Source organism: Corella eumyota, chromosome 6, assembly GCF_963082875.1.
Source record: "Corella eumyota chromosome 6, kaCorEumy4.1, whole genome shotgun sequence".
Classification (NCBI taxonomy): domain Eukaryota; kingdom Metazoa; phylum Chordata; class Ascidiacea; order Phlebobranchia; family Corellidae; genus Corella; species Corella eumyota.
Genome location: NC_137495.1, coordinates 11,456,316 through 11,473,512, shown reverse-complemented (window position 1 = coordinate 11,473,512; position 17,197 = coordinate 11,456,316). Strand labels below are relative to the sequence as shown.

Below are 17,197 nucleotides of genomic sequence, written 5' to 3'. Positions count from 1 at the left end.
TAATATATTTGATATAACTTCTAAGGAACGCAAGTCATTTATTTTATTTTAAATATACACGGTTAATGATAAATGTGTTGGCTCACCACATCACATTGCCTACGACCATACCACGTTGAGTACACCCCATCTCGTCCGATCTGGGAAATTAAGCAACGTCGGGCCCGGTTAGTACTTGGATGGGTGACCGCCTGGGAATACCGGGTGTCGTAGGCATTTTATAAGTTTTTTAGCATATTAGAAAGTACCTTATGTAGAAGTCATTTTTTATCAAAATTTTTGAAAATTAATATATTTGATATAACTGCTAAGAGACGCAAGTCATTTATTTTATTTTAAATATACACGGTTAATGATAAATGTGTTGGCTCACCACATCACATTGCCTACGACCATACCACGTTGAGTACACCCCATCTCGTCCGATCTGGGAAGTTAAGCAACGTCGGGCCCGGTTAGTACTTGGATGGGTGACCGCCTGGGAATACCGGGTGTCGTAGGCATTTTATAAGTTTTATAGCATATTAGAAAGTACTTTATGTAGAAGTCATTTTTTATCAAAATTTTTGAAAACTAATATATTTGATATAATTGCTAAGCGACGCAAGTCATTTATTTTATTTTAAATATACACGGTTAATGATAAATGTGTTGGCTCACCACATCACATTGCTTACGACCATACCACGTTGAGTACACCCCATCTCGTCCGATCTGGGAAGTTAAGCAACGTCGGGCCCGGTTAGTACTTGGATGGGTGACCGCCTGGGAATACCGGGTGTCGTAGGCATTTTATAAGTTTTATAGCATATTAGAAAGTACTTTATGTAGAAGTCATTTTTTATCAAAATTTTTGAAAATTAATATATTTGATATAACTTCTAAGGGACGCAAGTCATTTATTTTATTTTAAATATACACGGTTAATGATAAATGTGTTGGCTCACCACATCACATTGCCTACGACCATACCACGTTGAGTACACCCCATCTCGTCCGATCTGGGAAGTTAAGCAACGTCGGGCCCGGTTAGTACTTGGATGGGTGACCGCCTGGGAATACCGTGTATCGTAGGAATTTTATAAGTTTTATAACATATTAGAAAGTACTTTATGTAGAAGTCATTTTTTATCAAAATTTTTGAAAATTAATATATTTGATATAACTTCTAAGGGACGCAAGTCATTTATTTTATTTTAAATATGCACGGTTAATGATAAATGTGTTGGCTCACCACATCACATTGCCTACGACCATACCACGTTGAGTACACCCCATCTCGTCCGATCTGGGAAGTTAAGCAACGTCGGGCCCGGTTAGTACTTGGATGGGTGACCGCCTGGGAATACCGGGTGTCGTAGGCATTTTATAAGTTTTTTAGCATATTAGAAAGTACCTTATGTATAAGTCATTTTTATAGAAATTTTTGAATTGCTAGGCGATGCAAGTCATTTATTTTATTTTAAATATACATGTTTAATGATAAATGTGTTGGCACATCACATTGCCTACGACCATACCACGTTGAGTACACCCCATCTCGTCCGATCTGGGAAGTTAAGCAACGTCGGGCCCGGTTAGTACTTGGATGGGTGACCGCCTGGGAATACCGGGTGTCGTAGGCATTTTATAAGTTTTATAGCATATTAGAAAGTACTTTATGTAGAAGTCATTTTTTATCAAAATTTTTGAAAATTAATATATTTGATATAACTTCTAAGGGACGCAAGTCATTTATTTTATTTTAAATATACACGGTTAATGATAAATGTGTTGGCTCACCACATCACATTGCCTACGACCATACCACGTTGAGTACACCCCATCTCGTCCGATCTGGGAAGTTAAGCAACGTCGGGCCCGGTTAGTACTTGGATGGGTGACCGCCTGGGAATACCGGGTGTCGTAGGCATTTTATAAGTTTTATAGCATATTAGAAAGTACTTTATGTAGAAGTCATTTTTTATCAAAATTTTTGAAAACTAATATATTTGATATAATTGCTAAGCGACGCAAGTCATTTATTTTATTTTAAATATACACGGTTAATGATAAATGTGTTGGCTCACCACATCACATTGCTTACGACCATACCACGTTGAGTACACCCCATCTCGTCCGATCTGGGAAGTTAAGCAACGTCGGGCCCGGTTAGTACTTGGATGGGTGACCGCCTGGGAATACCGGGTGTCGTAGGCATTTTATAAGTTTTATAGCATATTAGAAAGTACTTTATGTAGAAGTCATTTTTTATCAAAATTTTTGAAAATTAATATATTTGATATAACTTCTAAGGGACGCAAGTCATTTATTTTATTTTAAATATACACGGTTAATGATAAATGTGTTGGCTCACCACATCACATTGCCTACGACCATACCACGTTGAGTACACCCCATCTCGTCCGATCTGGGAAGTTAAGCAACGTCGGGCCCGGTTAGTACTTGGATGGGTGACCGCCTGGGAATACCGGGTGTCGTAGGCATTTTATAAGTTTTTTAGCATATTAGAAAGTACCTTATGTATAAGTCATTTTTATAGAAATTTTTGAAAATTAATATATTTGATATAATTGCTAGGCGACGCAAGTCATTTATTTTATTTTAAATATACACGTTTAATGATAAATGTGTTGGCACATCACATTGCCTACGACCATACCACGTTGAGTACACCCCATCTCGTCCGATCTGGGAAGTTAAGCAACGTCGGGCCCGGTTAGTACTTGGATGGGTGACCGCCTGGGAATACCGGGTGTCGTAGGCATTTTATAAGTTTTATAGCATATTAGAAAGTACTTTATGTAGAAGTCATTTTTTATCAAAATTTTTGAAAACTAATATATTTGATATAATTGCTAAGCGACGCAAGTCATTTATTTTATTTTAAATATACACGGTTAATGATAAATGTGTTGGCTCACCACATCACATTGCCTACGACCATACCACGTTGAGTACACCCCATCTCGTCCGATTTGGGAAGTTAAGCAACGTCGGGCCCGGTTAGTACTTGGATGGGTGACCGCCTGGGAATACCGGGTGTCGTAGGCATTTTATAAGTTTTTTAGCATATTAGAAAGTACTTTATGTAGAAGTCATTTTTTATCAAAATTTTTGAAAACTAATATATTTGATATAATTGCTAAGCGACGCAAGTCATTTATTTTATTTTAAATATACACGGTTAATGATAAATGTGTTGGCTCACCACATCACATTGCCTACGACCATACCACGTTGAGTACACCCCATCTCGTCCGATCTGGGAAGTTAAGCAACGTCGGGCCCGGTTAGTACTTGGATGGGTGACCGCCTGGGAATACCGGGTGTCGTAGGCATTTTATAAGTTTTATAACATATTAGAAAGTACTTTATGTAGAAGTCATTTTTTATCAAAATTTTTGAAAATTAATATATTTGATATAACTTCTAAGGGACGCAAGTCATTTATTTTATTTTAAATATACACGGTTAATGATAAATGTGTTGGCTCACCACATCACATTGCTTACGACCATACCACGTTGAGTACACCCCATCTCGTCCGATCTGGGAAGTTAAGCAACGTCGGGCCCGGTTAGTACTTGGATGGGTGACCGCCTGGGAATACCGGGTGTCGTAGGCATTTTATAAGTTTTATAGCATATTAGAAAGTACTTTATGTAGAAGTCATTTTTTATCAAAATTTTTGAAAATTAATATATTTGATATAACTTCTAAGGAACGCAAGTCATTTATTTTATTTTAAATATACACGGTTAATGATAAATGTGTTGGCTCACCACATCACATTGCCTACGACCATACCACGTTGAGTACACCCCATCTCGTCCGATCTGGGAAATTAAGCAACGTCGGGCCCGGTTAGTACTTGGATGGGTGACCGCCTGGGAATACCGGGTGTCGTAGGCATTTTATAAGTTTTTTAGCATATTAGAAAGTACCTTATGTAGAAGTCATTTTTTATCAAAATTTTTGAAAATTAATATATTTGATATAACTGCTAAGAGACGCAAGTCATTTATTTTATTTTAAATATACACGGTTAATGATAAATGTGTTGGCTCACCACATCACATTGCCTACGACCATACCACGTTGAGTACACCCCATCTCGTCCGATCTGGGAAGTTAAGCAACGTCGGGCCCGGTTAGTACTTGGATGGGTGACCGCCTGGGAATACCGGGTGTCGTAGGCATTTTATAAGTTTTATAGCATATTAGAAAGTACTTTATGTAGAAGTCATTTTTTATCAAAATTTTTGAAAACTAATATATTTGATATAATTGCTAAGCGACGCAAGTCATTTATTTTATTTTAAATATACACGGTTAATGATAAATGTGTTGGCTCACCACATCACATTGCTTACGACCATACCACGTTGAGTACACCCCATCTCGTCCGATCTGGGAAGTTAAGCAACGTCGGGCCCGGTTAGTACTTGGATGGGTGACCGCCTGGGAATACCGGGTGTCGTAGGCATTTTATAAGTTTTATAGCATATTAGAAAGTACTTTATGTAGAAGTCATTTTTTATCAAAATTTTTGAAAATTAATATATTTGATATAACTTCTAAGGGACGCAAGTCATTTATTTTATTTTAAATATACACGGTTAATGATAAATGTGTTGGCTCACCACATCACATTGCCTACGACCATACCACGTTGAGTACACCCCATCTCGTCCGATCTGGGAAGTTAAGCAACGTCGGGCCCGGTTAGTACTTGGATGGGTGACCGCCTGGGAATACCGTGTATCGTAGGAATTTTATAAGTTTTATAACATATTAGAAAGTACTTTATGTAGAAGTCATTTTTTATCAAAATTTTTGAAAATTAATATATTTGATATAACTTCTAAGGGACGCAAGTCATTTATTTTATTTTAAATATGCACGGTTAATGATAAATGTGTTGGCTCACCACATCACATTGCCTACGACCATACCACGTTGAGTACACCCCATCTCGTCCGATCTGGGAAGTTAAGCAACGTCGGGCCCGGTTAGTACTTGGATGGGTGACCGCCTGGGAATACCGGGTGTCGTAGGCATTTTATAAGTTTTTTAGCATATTAGAAAGTACCTTATGTATAAGTCATTTTTATAGAAATTTTTGAAAATTAATATATTTGATATAATTGCTAGGCGATGCAAGTCATTTATTTTATTTTAAATATACATGTTTAATGATAAATGTGTTGGCACATCACATTGCCTACGACCATACCACGTTGAGTACACCCCATCTCGTCCGATCTGGGAAGTTAAGCAACGTCGGGCCCGGTTAGTACTTGGATGGGTGACCGCCTGGGAATACCGGGTGTCGTAGGCATTTTATAAGTTTTATAGCATATTAGAAAGTACTTTATGTAGAAGTCATTTTTTATCAAAATTTTTGAAAATTAATATATTTGATATAACTTCTAAGGGACGCAAGTCATTTATTTTATTTTAAATATACACGGTTAATGATAAATGTGTTGGCTCACCACATCACATTGCCTACGACCATACCACGTTGAGTACACCCCATCTCGTCCGATCTGGGAAGTTAAGCAACGTCGGGCCCGGTTAGTACTTGGATGGGTGACCGCCTGGGAATACCGGGTGTCGTAGGCATTTTATAAGTTTTATAGCATATTAGAAAGTACTTTATGTAGAAGTCATTTTTTATCAAAATTTTTGAAAACTAATATATTTGATATAATTGCTAAGCGACGCAAGTCATTTATTTTATTTTAAATATACACGGTTAATGATAAATGTGTTGGCTCACCACATCACATTGCTTACGACCATACCACGTTGAGTACACCCCATCTCGTCCGATCTGGGAAGTTAAGCAACGTCGGGCCCGGTTAGTACTTGGATGGGTGACCGCCTGGGAATACCGGGTGTCGTAGGCATTTTATAAGTTTTATAGCATATTAGAAAGTACTTTATGTAGAAGTCATTTTTTATCAAAATTTTTGAAAATTAATATATTTGATATAACTTCTAAGGGACGCAAGTCATTTATTTTATTTTAAATATACACGGTTAATGATAAATGTGTTGGCTCACCACATCACATTGCCTACGACCATACCACGTTGAGTACACCCCATCTCGTCCGATCTGGGAAGTTAAGCAACGTCGGGCCCGGTTAGTACTTGGATGGGTGACCGCCTGGGAATACCGGGTGTCGTAGGCATTTTATAAGTTTTTTAGCATATTAGAAAGTACCTTATGTATAAGTCATTTTTATAGAAATTTTTGAAAATTAATATATTTGATATAATTGCTAGGCGACGCAAGTCATTTATTTTATTTTAAATATACACGTTTAATGATAAATGTGTTGGCACATCACATTGCCTACGACCATACCACGTTGAGTACACCCCATCTCGTCCGATCTGGGAAGTTAAGCAACGTCGGGCCCGGTTAGTACTTGGATGGGTGACCGCCTGGGAATACCGGGTGTCGTAGGCATTTTATAAGTTTTATAGCATATTAGAAAGTACTTTATGTAGAAGTCATTTTTTATCAAAATTTTTGAAAACTAATATATTTGATATAATTGCTAAGCGACGCAAGTCATTTATTTTATTTTAAATATACACGGTTAATGATAAATGTGTTGGCTCACCACATCACATTGCCTACGACCATACCACGTTGAGTACACCCCATCTCGTCCGATTTGGGAAGTTAAGCAACGTCGGGCCCGGTTAGTACTTGGATGGGTGACCGCCTGGGAATACCGGGTGTCGTAGGCATTTTATAAGTTTTTTAGCATATTAGAAAGTACTTTATGTAGAAGTCATTTTTTATCAAAATTTTTGAAAACTAATATATTTGATATAATTGCTAAGCGACGCAAGTCATTTATTTTATTTTAAATATACACGGTTAATGATAAATGTGTTGGCTCACCACATCACATTGCCTACGACCATACCACGTTGAGTACACCCCATCTCGTCCGATCTGGGAAGTTAAGCAACGTCGGGCCCGGTTAGTACTTGGATGGGTGACCGCCTGGGAATACCGGGTGTCGTAGGCATTTTATAAGTTTTATAACATATTAGAAAGTACTTTATGTAGAAGTCATTTTTTATCAAAATTTTTGAAAATTAATATATTTGATATAACTTCTAAGGGACGCAAGTCATTTATTTTATTTTAAATATACACGGTTAATGATAAATGTGTTGGCTCACCACATCACATTGCCTAAGACCATACCACGTTGAGTACACCCCATCTCGTCCGATCTGGGAAGTTAAGCAACGTCGGGCCCGGTTAGTACTTGGATGGGTGACCGCCTGGGAATACCGGGTGTCGTAGGCATTTTATAAGTTTTTTAGCATATTAGAAAGTACCTTATGTAGAAGTCATTTTTTATCAAAATTTTTGAAAATTAATATATTTGATATAACTGCTAAGAGACGCAAGTCATTTATTTTATTTTAAATATACACGGTTAATGATAAATGTGTTGGCTCACCACATCACATTGCCTACGACCATACCACGTTGAGTACACCCCATCTCGTCCGATCTGGGAAGTTAAGCAACGTCGGGCCCGGTTAGTACTTGGATGGGTGACCGCCTGGGAATACCGGGTGTCGTAGGCATTTTATAAGTTTTATAGCATATTAGAAAGTACTTTATGTAGAAGTCATTTTTTATCAAAATTTTTGAAAACTAATATATTTGATATAATTGCTAAGCGACGCAAGTCATTTATTTTATTTTAAATATACACGGTTAATGATAAATGTGTTGGCTCACCACATCACATTGCTTACGACCATACCACGTTGAGTACACCCCATCTCGTCCGATCTGGGAAGTTAAGCAACGTCGGGCCCGGTTAGTACTTGGATGGGTGACCGCCTGGGAATACCGGGTGTCGTAGGCATTTTATAAGTTTTATAGCATATTAGAAAGTACTTTATGTAGAAGTCATTTTTTATCAAAATTTTTGAAAATTAATATATTTGATATAACTTCTAAGGGACGCAAGTCATTTATTTTATTTTAAATATACACGGTTAATGATAAATGTGTTGGCTCACCACATCACATTGCCTACGACCATACCACGTTGAGTACACCCCATCTCGTCCGATCTGGGAAGTTAAGCAACGTCGGGCCCGGTTAGTACTTGGATGGGTGACCGCCTGGGAATACCGGGTGTCGTAGGCATTTTATAAGTTTTTTAGCATATTAGAAAGTACCTTATGTATAAGTCATTTTTATAGAAATTTTTGAAAATTAATATATTTGATATAATTGCTAGGCGACGCAAGTCATTTATTTTATTTTAAATATACACGTTTAATGATAAATGTGTTGGCACATCACATTGCCTACGACCATACCACGTTGAGTACACCCCATCTCGTCCGATCTGGGAAGTTAAGCAACGTCGGGCCCGGTTAGTACTTGGATGGGTGACCGCCTGGGAATACCGGGTGTCGTAGGCATTTTATAAGTTTTATAGCATATTAGAAAGTACTTTATGTAGAAGTCATTTTTTATCAAAATTTTTGAAAACTAATATATTTGATATAATTGCTAAGCGACGCAAGTCATTTATTTTATTTTAAATATACACGGTTAATGATAAATGTGTTGGCTCACCACATCACATTGCCTACGACCATACCACGTTGAGTACACCCCATCTCGTCCGATCTGGGAAGTTAAGCAACGTCGGGCCCGGTTAGTACTTGGATGGGTGACCGCCTGGGAATACCGGGTGTCGTAGGCATTTTATAAGTTTTTTAGCATATTAGAAAGTACTTTATGTAGAAGTCATTTTTTATCAAAATTTTTGAAAACTAATATATTTGATATAATTGCTAAGCGACGCAAGTCATTTATTTTATTTTAAATATACACGGTTAATGATAAATGTGTTGGCTCACCACATCACATTGCCTACGACCATACCACGTTGAGTACACCCCATCTCGTCCGATCTGGGAAGTTAAGCAACGTCGGGCCCGGTTAGTACTTGGATGGGTGACCGCCTGGGAATACCGGGTGTCGTAGGCATTTTATAAGTTTTATAACATATTAGAAAGTACTTTATGTAGAAGTCATTTTTTATCAAAATTTTTGAAAATTAATATATTTGATATAACTTCTAAGGGACGCAAGTCATTTATTTTATTTTAAATATACACGGTTAATGATAAATGTGTTGGCTCACCACATCACATTGCCTAAGACCATACCACGTTGAGTACACCCCATCTCGTCCGATCTGGGAAGTTAAGCAACGTCGGGCCCGGTTAGTACTTGGATGGGTGACCGCCTGGGAATACCGGGTGTCGTAGGCATTTTATAAGTTTTATAGCATATTAGAAAGTACTTTATGTAGAAGTCATTTTTTATCAAAATTTTTGAAAATTAATATATTTGATATAACTTCTAAGGAACGCAAGTCATTTATTTTATTTTAAATATACACGGTTAATGATAAATGTGTTGGCTCACCACATCACATTGCCTACGACCATACCACGTTGAGTACACCCCATCTCGTCCGATCTGGGAAGTTAAGCAACGTCGGGCCCGGTTAGTACTTGGATGGGTGACCGCCTGGGAATACCGGGTGTCGTAGGCATTTTATAAGTTTTATAACATATTAGAAAGTACTTTATGTAGAAGTCATTTTTTATCAAAATTTTTGAAAATTAATATATTTGATATAACTTCTAAGGGACGCAAGTCATTTATTTTATTTTAAATATACACGGTTAATGATAAATGTGTTGGCTCACCACATCACATTGCCTAAGACCATACCACGTTGAGTACACCCCATCTCGTCCGATCTGGGAAGTTAAGCAACGTCGGGCCCGGTTAGTACTTGGATGGGTGACCGCCTGGGAATACCGGGTGTCGTAGGCATTTTATAAGTTTTTTAGCATATTAGAAAGTACCTTATGTAGAAGTCATTTTTTATCAAAATTTTTGAAAATTAATATATTTGATATAACTGCTAAGAGACGCAAGTCATTTATTTTATTTTAAATATACACGGTTAATGATAAATGTGTTGGCTCACCACATCACATTGCGTACGACCATACCACGTTGAGTACACCCCATCTCGTCCGATCTGGGAAGTTAAGCAACGTCGGGCCCGGTTAGTACTTGGATGGGTGACCGCCTGGGAATACCGGGTGTCGTAGGCATTTTATAAGTTTTATAGCATATTAGAAAGTACTTTATGTAGAAGTCATTTTTTATCAAAATTTTTGAAAACTAATATATTTGATATAATTGCTAAGCGACGCAAGTCATTTATTTTATTTTAAATATACACGGTTAATGATAAATGTGTTGGCTCACCACATCACATTGCTTACGACCATACCACGTTGAGTACACCCCATCTCGTCCGATCTGGGAAGTTAAGCAACGTCGGGCCCGGTTAGTACTTGGATGGGTGACCGCCTGGGAATACCGGGTGTCGTAGGCATTTTATAAGTTTTATAGCATATTAGAAAGTACTTTATGTAGAAGTCATTTTTTATCAAAATTTTTGAAAATTAATATATTTGATATAACTTCTAAGGGACGCAAGTCATTTATTTTATTTTAAATATACACGGTTAATGATAAATGTGTTGGCTCACCACATCACATTGCCTACGACCATACCACGTTGAGTACACCCCATCTCGTCCGATCTGGGAAGTTAAGCAACGTCGGGCCCGGTTAGTACTTGGATGGGTGACCGCCTGGGAATACCGGGTGTCGTAGGCATTTTATAAGTTTTATAGCATATTAGAAAGTACTTTATGTAGAAGTCATTTTTTATCAAAATTTTTGAAAACTAATATATTTGATATAATTGCTAAGCGACGCAAGTCATTTATTTTATTTTAAATATACACGGTTAATGATAAATGTGTTGGCTCACCACATCACATTGCTTACGACCATACCACGTTGAGTACACCCCATCTCGTCCGATCTGGGAAGTTAAGCAACGTCGGGCCCGGTTAGTACTTGGATGGGTGACCGCCTGGGAATACCGGGTGTCGTAGGCATTTTATAAGTTTTATAGCATATTAGAAAGTACTTTATGTAGAAGTCATTTTTTATCAAAATTTTTGAAAATTAATATATTTGATATAACTTCTAAGGGACGCAAGTCATTTATTTTATTTTAAATATACACGGTTAATGATAAATGTGTTGGCTCACCACATCACATTGCCTACGACCATACCACGTTGAGTACACCCCATCTCGTCCGATCTGGGAAGTTAAGCAACGTCGGGCCCGGTTAGTACTTGGATGGGTGACCGCCTGGGAATACCGTGTGTCGTAGGCATTTTATAAGTTTTTTAGCATATTAGAAAGTACCTTATGTATAAGTCATTTTTATAGAAATTTTTGAAAATTAATATATTTGATATAATTGCTAGGCGACGCAAGTCATTTATTTTATTTTAAATATACACGTTTAATGATAAATGTGTTGGCACATCACATTGCCTACGACCATACCACGTTGAGTACACCCCATCTCGTCCGATCTGGGAAGTTAAGCAACGTCGGGCCCGGTTAGTACTTGGATGGGTGACCGCCTGGGAATACCGGGTGTCGTAGGCATTTTATAAGTTTTATAGCATATTAGAAAGTACTTTATGTAGAAGTCATTTTTTATCAAAATTTTTGAAAACTAATATATTTGATATAATTGCTAAGCGACGCAAGTCATTTATTTTATTTTAAATATACACGGTTAATGATAAATGTGTTGGCTCACCACATCACATTGCCTACGACCATACCACGTTGAGTACACCCCATCTCGTCCGATCTGGGAAGTTAAGCAACGTCGGGCCCGGTTAGTACTTGGATGGGTGACCGCCTGGGAATACCGGGTGTCGTAGGCATTTTATAAGTTTTTTAGCATATTAGAAAGTACTTTATGTAGAAGTCATTTTTTATCAAAATTTTTGAAAACTAATATATTTGATATAATTGCTAAGCGACGCAAGTCATTTATTTTATTTTAAATATACACGGTTAATGATAAATGTGTTGGCTCACCACATCACATTGCCTACGACCATACCACGTTGAGTACACCCCATCTCGTCCGATCTGGGAAGTTAAGCAACGTCGGGCCCGGTTAGTACTTGGATGGGTGACCGCCTGGGAATACCGGGTGTCGTAGGCATTTTATAAGTTTTATAACATATTAGAAAGTACTTTATGTAGAAGTCATTTTTTATCAAAATTTTTGAAAATTAATATATTTGATATAACTTCTAAGGGACGCAAGTCATTTATTTTATTTTAAATATACACGGTTAATGATAAATATGTTGGCTCACCACATCACATTGCCTAAGACCATACCACGTTGAGTACACCCCATCTCGTCCGATCTGGGAAGTTAAGCAACGTCGGGCCCGGTTAGTACTTGGATGGGTGACCGCCTGGGAATACCGGGTGTCGTAGGCATTTTATAAGTTTTTTAGCATATTAGAAAGTACCTTATGTAGAAGTCATTTTTTATCAAAATTTTTGAAAATTAATATATTTGATATAACTGCTAAGAGACGCAAGTCATTTATTTTATTTTAAATATACACGGTTAATGATAAATGTGTTGGCTCACCACATCACATTGCCTACGACCATACCACGTTGAGTACACCCCATCTCGTCCGATCTGGGAAGTTAAGCAACGTCGGGCCCGGTTAGTACTTGGATGGGTGACCGCCTGGGAATACCGGGTGTCGTAGGCATTTTATAAGTTTTATAGCATATTAGAAAGTACTTTATGTAGAAGTCATTTTTTATCAAAATTTTTGAAAATTAATATATTTGATATAACTTCTAAGGGACGCAAGTCATTTATTTTATTTTAAATATACACGGTTAATGATAAATGTGTTGGCTCACCACATCACATTGCCTAAGACCATACCACGTTGAGTACACCCCATCTCGTCCGATCTGGGAAGTTAAGCAACGTCGGGCCCGGTTAGTACTTGGATGGGTGACCGCCTGGGAATACCGGGTGTCGTAGGCATTTTATAAGTTTTTTAGCATATTAGAAAGTACCTTATGTAGAAGTCATTTTTTATCAAAATTTTTGAAAATTAATATATTTGATATAACTGCTAAGAGACGCAAGTCATTTATTTTATTTTAAATATACACGGTTAATGATAAATGTGTTGGCTCACCACATCACATTGCGTACGACCATACCACGTTGAGTACACCCCATCTCGTCCGATCTGGGAAGTTAAGCAACGTCGGGCCCGGTTAGTACTTGGATGGGTGACCGCCTGGGAATACCGGGTGTCGTAGGCATTTTATAAGTTTTATAGCATATTAGAAAGTACTTTATGTAGAAGTCATTTTTTATCAAAATTTTTGAAAACTAATATATTTGATATAATTGCTAAGCGACGCAAGTCATTTATTTTATTTTAAATATACACGGTTAATGATAAATGTGTTGGCTCACCACATCACATTGCTTACGACCATACCACGTTGAGTACACCCCATCTCGTCCGATCTGGGAAGTTAAGCAACGTCGGGCCCGGTTAGTACTTGGATGGGTGACCGCCTGGGCATACCGGGTGTCGTAGGCATTTTATAAGTTTTATAGCATATTAGAAAGTACTTTATGTAGAAGTCATTTTTTATCAAAATTTTTGAAAATTAATATATTTGATATAACTTCTAAGGGACGCAAGTCATTTATTTTATTTTAAATATACACGGTTAATGATAAATGTGTTGGCTCACCACATCACATTGCCTACGACCATACCACGTTGAGTACACCCCATCTCGTCCGATCTGGGAAGTTAAGCAACGTCGGGCCCGGTTAGTACTTGGATGGGTGACCGCCTGGGAATACCGGGTGTCGTAGGCATTTTATAAGTTTTATAGCATATTAGAAAGTACTTTATGTAGAAGTCATTTTTTATCAAAATTTTTGAAAACTAATATATTTGATATAATTGCTAAGCGACGCAAGTCATTTATTTTATTTTAAATATACACGGTTAATGATAAATGTGTTGGCTCACCACATCACATTGCTTACGACCATACCACGTTGAGTACACCCCATCTCGTCCGATCTGGGAAGTTAAGCAACGTCGGGCCCGGTTAGTACTTGGATGGGTGACCGCCTGGGAATACCGGGTGTCGTAGGCATTTTATAAGTTTTATAGCATATTAGAAAGTACTTTATGTAGAAGTCATTTTTTATCAAAATTTTTGAAAATTAATATATTTGATATAACTTCTAAGGGACGCAAGTCATTTATTTTATTTTAAATATACACGGTTAATGATAAATGTGTTGGCTCACCACATCACATTGCCTACGACCATACCACGTTGAGTACACCCCATCTCGTCCGATCTGGGAAGTTAAGCAACGTCGGGCCCGGTTAGTACTTGGATGGGTGACCGCCTGGGAATACCGTGTGTCGTAGGCATTTTATAAGTTTTTTAGCATATTAGAAAGTACCTTATGTATAAGTCATTTTTATAGAAATTTTTGAAAATTAATATATTTGATATAATTGCTAGGCGACGCAAGTCATTTATTTTATTTTAAATATACACGTTTAATGATAAATGTGTTGGCACATCACATTGCCTACGACCATACCACGTTGAGTACACCCCATCTCGTCCGATCTGGGAAGTTAAGCAACGTCGGGCCCGGTTAGTACTTGGATGGGTGACCGCCTGGGAATACCGGGTGTCGTAGGCATTTTATAAGTTTTATAGCATATTAGAAAGTACTTTATGTAGAAGTCATTTTTTATCAAAATTTTTGAAAACTAATATATTTGATATAATTGCTAAGCGACGCAAGTCATTTATTTTATTTTAAATATACACGGTTAATGATAAATGTGTTGGCTCACCACATCACATTGCCTACGACCATACCACGTTGAGTACACCCCATCTCGTCCGATCTGGGAAGTTAAGCAACGTCGGGCCCGGTTAGTACTTGGATGGGTGACCGCCTGGGAATACCGGGTGTCGTAGGCATTTTATAAGTTTTTTAGCATATTAGAAAGTACTTTATGTAGAAGTCATTTTTTATCAAAATTTTTGAAAACTAATATATTTGATATAATTGCTAAGCGACGCAAGTCATTTATTTTATTTTAAATATACACGGTTAATGATAAATGTGTTGGCTCACCACATCACATTGCCTACGACCATACCACGTTGAGTACACCCCATCTCGTCCGATCTGGGAAGTTAAGCAACGTCGGGCCCGGTTAGTACTTGGATGGGTGACCGCCTGGGAATACCGGGTGTCGTAGGCATTTTATAAGTTTTATAACATATTAGAAAGTACTTTATGTAGAAGTCATTTTTTATCAAAATTTTTGAAAATTAATATATTTGATATAACTTCTAAGGGACGCAAGTCATTTATTTTATTTTAAATATACACGGTTAATGATAAATGTGTTGGCTCACCACATCACATTGCCTAAGACCATACCACGTTGAGTACACCCCATCTCGTCCGATCTGGGAAGTTAAGCAACGTCGGGCCCGGTTAGTACTTGGATGGGTGACCGCCTGGGAATACCGGGTGTCGTAGGCATTTTATAAGTTTTTTAGCATATTAGAAAGTACCTTATGTAGAAGTCATTTTTTATCAAAATTTTTGAAAATTAATATATTTGATATAACTGCTAAGAGACGCAAGTCATTTATTTTATTTTAAATATACACGGTTAATGATAAATGTGTTGGCTCACCACATCACATTGCCTACGACCATACCACGTTGAGTACACCCCATCTCGTCCGATCTGGGAAGTTAAGCAACGTCGGGCCCGGTTAGTACTTGGATGGGTGACCGCCTGGGAATACCGGGTGTCGTAGGCATTTTATAAGTTTTATAGCATATTAGAAAGTACTTTATGTAGAAGACATTTTTTATCAAAATTTTTGAAAACTAATATATTTGATATAATTGCTAAGCGACGCAAGTCATTTATTTTATTTTAAATATACACGGTTAATGATAAATGTGTTGGCTCACCACATCACATTGCTTACGACCATACCACGTTGAGTACACCCCATCTCGTCCGATCTGGGAAGTTAAGCAACGTCGGGCCCGGTTAGTACTTGGATGGGTGACCGCCTGGGAATACCGGGTGTCGTAGGCATTTTATAAGTTTTATAGCATATTAGAAAGTACTTCATGTAGAAGTCATTTTTTATCAAAATTTTTGAAAATTAATATATTTGATATAACTTCTAAGGGACGCAAGTCATTTATTTTATTTTAAATATACACGGTTAATGATAAATGTGTTGGCTCACCACATCACATTGCCTACGACCATACCACGTTGAGTACACCCCATCTCGTCCGATCTGGGAAGTTAAGCAACGTCGGGCCCGGTTAGTACTTGGATGGGTGACCGCCTGGGAATACCGTGTGTCGTAGGAATTTTATAAGTTTTATAACATATTAGAAAGTACTTTATGTAGAAGTCATTTTTTATCAAAATTTTTGAAAATTAATATATTTGATATAACTTCTAAGGGACGCAAGTCATTTATTTTATTTTAAATATGCACGGTTAATGATAAATGTGTTGGCTCACCACATCACATTGCCTACGACCATACCACGTTGAGTACACCCCATCTCGTCCGATCTGGGAAGTTAAGCAACGTCGGGCCCGGTTAGTACTTGGATGGGTGACCGCCTGGGAATACCGGGTGTCGTAGGCATTTTATAAGTTTTTTAGCATATTAGAAAGTACCTTATGTATAAGTCATTTTTATAGAAATTTTTGAAAATTAATATATTTGATATAATTGCTAGGCGACGCAAGTCATTTATTTTATTTTAAATATACACGTTTAATGATAAATGTGTTGGCACATCACATTGCCTACGACCATACCACGTTGAGTACACCCCATCTCGTCCGATCTGGGAAGTTAAGCAACGTCGGGCCCGGTTAGTACTTGGATGGGTGACCGCCTGGGAATACCGGGTGTCGTAGGCATTTTATAAGTTTTATAGCATATTAGAAAGTACTTTATGTAGAAGTCATTTTTTATCAAAATTTTTGAAAACTAATATATTTGATATAATTGCTAAGCGACGCAAGTCATTTATTTT

The 17,197-nt window shown here is 37.5% G+C and overlaps 60 non-coding genes across 60 annotated transcripts; all 60 read left to right on the top strand.

Moving 5' to 3' along the window:
• The first annotated feature begins 97 nt into the window (after positions 1–97).
• LOC145756557 (5S ribosomal RNA) lies at positions 98–216 on the top strand. The gene has a single exon (XR_014284669.1). It is a non-coding gene; the product is annotated as a 5S ribosomal RNA (ribosomal RNA).
• A 168-nt stretch (positions 217–384) lies between these two features.
• Positions 385–503, top strand: LOC145757833 (5S ribosomal RNA). Its single transcript, XR_014285848.1, has one exon. It is a non-coding gene; the product is annotated as a 5S ribosomal RNA (ribosomal RNA).
• A 168-nt stretch (positions 504–671) lies between these two features.
• On the top strand, positions 672–790 carry LOC145756302 (5S ribosomal RNA). The gene has a single exon (XR_014284430.1). It is a non-coding gene; the product is annotated as a 5S ribosomal RNA (ribosomal RNA).
• A 168-nt stretch (positions 791–958) lies between these two features.
• LOC145757113 (5S ribosomal RNA) lies at positions 959–1,077 on the top strand. The gene has a single exon (XR_014285196.1). It is a non-coding gene; the product is annotated as a 5S ribosomal RNA (ribosomal RNA).
• A 168-nt stretch (positions 1,078–1,245) lies between these two features.
• LOC145757822 (5S ribosomal RNA) lies at positions 1,246–1,364 on the top strand. The gene has a single exon (XR_014285837.1). It is a non-coding gene; the product is annotated as a 5S ribosomal RNA (ribosomal RNA).
• Positions 1,365–1,506: 142 nt separating this feature from the next.
• Positions 1,507–1,625, top strand: LOC145757810 (5S ribosomal RNA). Its single transcript, XR_014285826.1, has one exon. It is a non-coding gene; the product is annotated as a 5S ribosomal RNA (ribosomal RNA).
• Positions 1,626–1,793: 168 nt separating this feature from the next.
• LOC145757797 (5S ribosomal RNA) lies at positions 1,794–1,912 on the top strand. The gene has a single exon (XR_014285814.1). It is a non-coding gene; the product is annotated as a 5S ribosomal RNA (ribosomal RNA).
• Positions 1,913–2,080: 168 nt separating this feature from the next.
• Positions 2,081–2,199, top strand: LOC145756301 (5S ribosomal RNA). Its single transcript, XR_014284429.1, has one exon. It is a non-coding gene; the product is annotated as a 5S ribosomal RNA (ribosomal RNA).
• Positions 2,200–2,367: 168 nt separating this feature from the next.
• Positions 2,368–2,486, top strand: LOC145757786 (5S ribosomal RNA). The gene has a single exon (XR_014285803.1). It is a non-coding gene; the product is annotated as a 5S ribosomal RNA (ribosomal RNA).
• A 162-nt stretch (positions 2,487–2,648) lies between these two features.
• On the top strand, positions 2,649–2,767 carry LOC145757775 (5S ribosomal RNA). The gene has a single exon (XR_014285792.1). It is a non-coding gene; the product is annotated as a 5S ribosomal RNA (ribosomal RNA).
• A 168-nt stretch (positions 2,768–2,935) lies between these two features.
• On the top strand, positions 2,936–3,054 carry LOC145756451 (5S ribosomal RNA). Its single transcript, XR_014284570.1, has one exon. It is a non-coding gene; the product is annotated as a 5S ribosomal RNA (ribosomal RNA).
• Positions 3,055–3,222: 168 nt separating this feature from the next.
• Positions 3,223–3,341, top strand: LOC145757763 (5S ribosomal RNA). Its single transcript, XR_014285781.1, has one exon. It is a non-coding gene; the product is annotated as a 5S ribosomal RNA (ribosomal RNA).
• Positions 3,342–3,509: 168 nt separating this feature from the next.
• On the top strand, positions 3,510–3,628 carry LOC145756300 (5S ribosomal RNA). The gene has a single exon (XR_014284428.1). It is a non-coding gene; the product is annotated as a 5S ribosomal RNA (ribosomal RNA).
• Positions 3,629–3,796: 168 nt separating this feature from the next.
• Positions 3,797–3,915, top strand: LOC145756556 (5S ribosomal RNA). Its single transcript, XR_014284668.1, has one exon. It is a non-coding gene; the product is annotated as a 5S ribosomal RNA (ribosomal RNA).
• Positions 3,916–4,083: 168 nt separating this feature from the next.
• Positions 4,084–4,202, top strand: LOC145757750 (5S ribosomal RNA). The gene has a single exon (XR_014285770.1). It is a non-coding gene; the product is annotated as a 5S ribosomal RNA (ribosomal RNA).
• Positions 4,203–4,370: 168 nt separating this feature from the next.
• LOC145756299 (5S ribosomal RNA) lies at positions 4,371–4,489 on the top strand. The gene has a single exon (XR_014284427.1). It is a non-coding gene; the product is annotated as a 5S ribosomal RNA (ribosomal RNA).
• A 168-nt stretch (positions 4,490–4,657) lies between these two features.
• LOC145757112 (5S ribosomal RNA) lies at positions 4,658–4,776 on the top strand. The gene has a single exon (XR_014285195.1). It is a non-coding gene; the product is annotated as a 5S ribosomal RNA (ribosomal RNA).
• A 168-nt stretch (positions 4,777–4,944) lies between these two features.
• Positions 4,945–5,063, top strand: LOC145757738 (5S ribosomal RNA). The gene has a single exon (XR_014285759.1). It is a non-coding gene; the product is annotated as a 5S ribosomal RNA (ribosomal RNA).
• A 162-nt stretch (positions 5,064–5,225) lies between these two features.
• Positions 5,226–5,344, top strand: LOC145757727 (5S ribosomal RNA). Its single transcript, XR_014285748.1, has one exon. It is a non-coding gene; the product is annotated as a 5S ribosomal RNA (ribosomal RNA).
• Positions 5,345–5,512: 168 nt separating this feature from the next.
• Positions 5,513–5,631, top strand: LOC145757715 (5S ribosomal RNA). The gene has a single exon (XR_014285737.1). It is a non-coding gene; the product is annotated as a 5S ribosomal RNA (ribosomal RNA).
• A 168-nt stretch (positions 5,632–5,799) lies between these two features.
• On the top strand, positions 5,800–5,918 carry LOC145756297 (5S ribosomal RNA). The gene has a single exon (XR_014284426.1). It is a non-coding gene; the product is annotated as a 5S ribosomal RNA (ribosomal RNA).
• A 168-nt stretch (positions 5,919–6,086) lies between these two features.
• On the top strand, positions 6,087–6,205 carry LOC145757704 (5S ribosomal RNA). Its single transcript, XR_014285726.1, has one exon. It is a non-coding gene; the product is annotated as a 5S ribosomal RNA (ribosomal RNA).
• A 162-nt stretch (positions 6,206–6,367) lies between these two features.
• On the top strand, positions 6,368–6,486 carry LOC145757692 (5S ribosomal RNA). The gene has a single exon (XR_014285715.1). It is a non-coding gene; the product is annotated as a 5S ribosomal RNA (ribosomal RNA).
• Positions 6,487–6,654: 168 nt separating this feature from the next.
• On the top strand, positions 6,655–6,773 carry LOC145756450 (5S ribosomal RNA). The gene has a single exon (XR_014284569.1). It is a non-coding gene; the product is annotated as a 5S ribosomal RNA (ribosomal RNA).
• A 168-nt stretch (positions 6,774–6,941) lies between these two features.
• On the top strand, positions 6,942–7,060 carry LOC145757679 (5S ribosomal RNA). The gene has a single exon (XR_014285704.1). It is a non-coding gene; the product is annotated as a 5S ribosomal RNA (ribosomal RNA).
• A 168-nt stretch (positions 7,061–7,228) lies between these two features.
• LOC145756729 (5S ribosomal RNA) lies at positions 7,229–7,347 on the top strand. The gene has a single exon (XR_014284833.1). It is a non-coding gene; the product is annotated as a 5S ribosomal RNA (ribosomal RNA).
• Positions 7,348–7,515: 168 nt separating this feature from the next.
• LOC145757668 (5S ribosomal RNA) lies at positions 7,516–7,634 on the top strand. Its single transcript, XR_014285693.1, has one exon. It is a non-coding gene; the product is annotated as a 5S ribosomal RNA (ribosomal RNA).
• Positions 7,635–7,802: 168 nt separating this feature from the next.
• LOC145756296 (5S ribosomal RNA) lies at positions 7,803–7,921 on the top strand. The gene has a single exon (XR_014284425.1). It is a non-coding gene; the product is annotated as a 5S ribosomal RNA (ribosomal RNA).
• Positions 7,922–8,089: 168 nt separating this feature from the next.
• Positions 8,090–8,208, top strand: LOC145757656 (5S ribosomal RNA). Its single transcript, XR_014285682.1, has one exon. It is a non-coding gene; the product is annotated as a 5S ribosomal RNA (ribosomal RNA).
• Positions 8,209–8,370: 162 nt separating this feature from the next.
• On the top strand, positions 8,371–8,489 carry LOC145757644 (5S ribosomal RNA). Its single transcript, XR_014285671.1, has one exon. It is a non-coding gene; the product is annotated as a 5S ribosomal RNA (ribosomal RNA).
• A 168-nt stretch (positions 8,490–8,657) lies between these two features.
• LOC145757632 (5S ribosomal RNA) lies at positions 8,658–8,776 on the top strand. Its single transcript, XR_014285660.1, has one exon. It is a non-coding gene; the product is annotated as a 5S ribosomal RNA (ribosomal RNA).
• A 168-nt stretch (positions 8,777–8,944) lies between these two features.
• Positions 8,945–9,063, top strand: LOC145757621 (5S ribosomal RNA). Its single transcript, XR_014285651.1, has one exon. It is a non-coding gene; the product is annotated as a 5S ribosomal RNA (ribosomal RNA).
• Positions 9,064–9,231: 168 nt separating this feature from the next.
• Positions 9,232–9,350, top strand: LOC145756728 (5S ribosomal RNA). Its single transcript, XR_014284832.1, has one exon. It is a non-coding gene; the product is annotated as a 5S ribosomal RNA (ribosomal RNA).
• A 168-nt stretch (positions 9,351–9,518) lies between these two features.
• On the top strand, positions 9,519–9,637 carry LOC145757609 (5S ribosomal RNA). The gene has a single exon (XR_014285640.1). It is a non-coding gene; the product is annotated as a 5S ribosomal RNA (ribosomal RNA).
• Positions 9,638–9,805: 168 nt separating this feature from the next.
• Positions 9,806–9,924, top strand: LOC145756726 (5S ribosomal RNA). The gene has a single exon (XR_014284830.1). It is a non-coding gene; the product is annotated as a 5S ribosomal RNA (ribosomal RNA).
• A 168-nt stretch (positions 9,925–10,092) lies between these two features.
• On the top strand, positions 10,093–10,211 carry LOC145756549 (5S ribosomal RNA). The gene has a single exon (XR_014284662.1). It is a non-coding gene; the product is annotated as a 5S ribosomal RNA (ribosomal RNA).
• A 168-nt stretch (positions 10,212–10,379) lies between these two features.
• On the top strand, positions 10,380–10,498 carry LOC145756295 (5S ribosomal RNA). The gene has a single exon (XR_014284424.1). It is a non-coding gene; the product is annotated as a 5S ribosomal RNA (ribosomal RNA).
• Positions 10,499–10,666: 168 nt separating this feature from the next.
• Positions 10,667–10,785, top strand: LOC145757598 (5S ribosomal RNA). Its single transcript, XR_014285629.1, has one exon. It is a non-coding gene; the product is annotated as a 5S ribosomal RNA (ribosomal RNA).
• Positions 10,786–10,953: 168 nt separating this feature from the next.
• LOC145756294 (5S ribosomal RNA) lies at positions 10,954–11,072 on the top strand. Its single transcript, XR_014284423.1, has one exon. It is a non-coding gene; the product is annotated as a 5S ribosomal RNA (ribosomal RNA).
• Positions 11,073–11,240: 168 nt separating this feature from the next.
• Positions 11,241–11,359, top strand: LOC145756667 (5S ribosomal RNA). The gene has a single exon (XR_014284773.1). It is a non-coding gene; the product is annotated as a 5S ribosomal RNA (ribosomal RNA).
• Positions 11,360–11,521: 162 nt separating this feature from the next.
• On the top strand, positions 11,522–11,640 carry LOC145757586 (5S ribosomal RNA). Its single transcript, XR_014285618.1, has one exon. It is a non-coding gene; the product is annotated as a 5S ribosomal RNA (ribosomal RNA).
• A 168-nt stretch (positions 11,641–11,808) lies between these two features.
• LOC145757574 (5S ribosomal RNA) lies at positions 11,809–11,927 on the top strand. Its single transcript, XR_014285607.1, has one exon. It is a non-coding gene; the product is annotated as a 5S ribosomal RNA (ribosomal RNA).
• A 168-nt stretch (positions 11,928–12,095) lies between these two features.
• LOC145757561 (5S ribosomal RNA) lies at positions 12,096–12,214 on the top strand. The gene has a single exon (XR_014285595.1). It is a non-coding gene; the product is annotated as a 5S ribosomal RNA (ribosomal RNA).
• Positions 12,215–12,382: 168 nt separating this feature from the next.
• Positions 12,383–12,501, top strand: LOC145756725 (5S ribosomal RNA). The gene has a single exon (XR_014284829.1). It is a non-coding gene; the product is annotated as a 5S ribosomal RNA (ribosomal RNA).
• A 168-nt stretch (positions 12,502–12,669) lies between these two features.
• On the top strand, positions 12,670–12,788 carry LOC145757550 (5S ribosomal RNA). The gene has a single exon (XR_014285584.1). It is a non-coding gene; the product is annotated as a 5S ribosomal RNA (ribosomal RNA).
• Positions 12,789–12,956: 168 nt separating this feature from the next.
• On the top strand, positions 12,957–13,075 carry LOC145756724 (5S ribosomal RNA). The gene has a single exon (XR_014284828.1). It is a non-coding gene; the product is annotated as a 5S ribosomal RNA (ribosomal RNA).
• Positions 13,076–13,243: 168 nt separating this feature from the next.
• Positions 13,244–13,362, top strand: LOC145756548 (5S ribosomal RNA). The gene has a single exon (XR_014284661.1). It is a non-coding gene; the product is annotated as a 5S ribosomal RNA (ribosomal RNA).
• Positions 13,363–13,530: 168 nt separating this feature from the next.
• LOC145756852 (5S ribosomal RNA) lies at positions 13,531–13,649 on the top strand. The gene has a single exon (XR_014284950.1). It is a non-coding gene; the product is annotated as a 5S ribosomal RNA (ribosomal RNA).
• A 168-nt stretch (positions 13,650–13,817) lies between these two features.
• Positions 13,818–13,936, top strand: LOC145757538 (5S ribosomal RNA). The gene has a single exon (XR_014285573.1). It is a non-coding gene; the product is annotated as a 5S ribosomal RNA (ribosomal RNA).
• A 168-nt stretch (positions 13,937–14,104) lies between these two features.
• LOC145756293 (5S ribosomal RNA) lies at positions 14,105–14,223 on the top strand. Its single transcript, XR_014284422.1, has one exon. It is a non-coding gene; the product is annotated as a 5S ribosomal RNA (ribosomal RNA).
• A 168-nt stretch (positions 14,224–14,391) lies between these two features.
• LOC145756666 (5S ribosomal RNA) lies at positions 14,392–14,510 on the top strand. Its single transcript, XR_014284772.1, has one exon. It is a non-coding gene; the product is annotated as a 5S ribosomal RNA (ribosomal RNA).
• Positions 14,511–14,672: 162 nt separating this feature from the next.
• Positions 14,673–14,791, top strand: LOC145757527 (5S ribosomal RNA). The gene has a single exon (XR_014285562.1). It is a non-coding gene; the product is annotated as a 5S ribosomal RNA (ribosomal RNA).
• Positions 14,792–14,959: 168 nt separating this feature from the next.
• Positions 14,960–15,078, top strand: LOC145757515 (5S ribosomal RNA). Its single transcript, XR_014285551.1, has one exon. It is a non-coding gene; the product is annotated as a 5S ribosomal RNA (ribosomal RNA).
• Positions 15,079–15,246: 168 nt separating this feature from the next.
• On the top strand, positions 15,247–15,365 carry LOC145757503 (5S ribosomal RNA). The gene has a single exon (XR_014285540.1). It is a non-coding gene; the product is annotated as a 5S ribosomal RNA (ribosomal RNA).
• Positions 15,366–15,533: 168 nt separating this feature from the next.
• On the top strand, positions 15,534–15,652 carry LOC145756723 (5S ribosomal RNA). Its single transcript, XR_014284827.1, has one exon. It is a non-coding gene; the product is annotated as a 5S ribosomal RNA (ribosomal RNA).
• A 168-nt stretch (positions 15,653–15,820) lies between these two features.
• Positions 15,821–15,939, top strand: LOC145757492 (5S ribosomal RNA). The gene has a single exon (XR_014285529.1). It is a non-coding gene; the product is annotated as a 5S ribosomal RNA (ribosomal RNA).
• Positions 15,940–16,107: 168 nt separating this feature from the next.
• Positions 16,108–16,226, top strand: LOC145756291 (5S ribosomal RNA). Its single transcript, XR_014284420.1, has one exon. It is a non-coding gene; the product is annotated as a 5S ribosomal RNA (ribosomal RNA).
• Positions 16,227–16,394: 168 nt separating this feature from the next.
• LOC145756968 (5S ribosomal RNA) lies at positions 16,395–16,513 on the top strand. The gene has a single exon (XR_014285060.1). It is a non-coding gene; the product is annotated as a 5S ribosomal RNA (ribosomal RNA).
• Positions 16,514–16,681: 168 nt separating this feature from the next.
• Positions 16,682–16,800, top strand: LOC145757481 (5S ribosomal RNA). The gene has a single exon (XR_014285518.1). It is a non-coding gene; the product is annotated as a 5S ribosomal RNA (ribosomal RNA).
• Positions 16,801–16,962: 162 nt separating this feature from the next.
• Positions 16,963–17,081, top strand: LOC145757470 (5S ribosomal RNA). The gene has a single exon (XR_014285507.1). It is a non-coding gene; the product is annotated as a 5S ribosomal RNA (ribosomal RNA).
• The last annotated feature ends 116 nt before the right edge of the window (positions 17,082–17,197 follow it).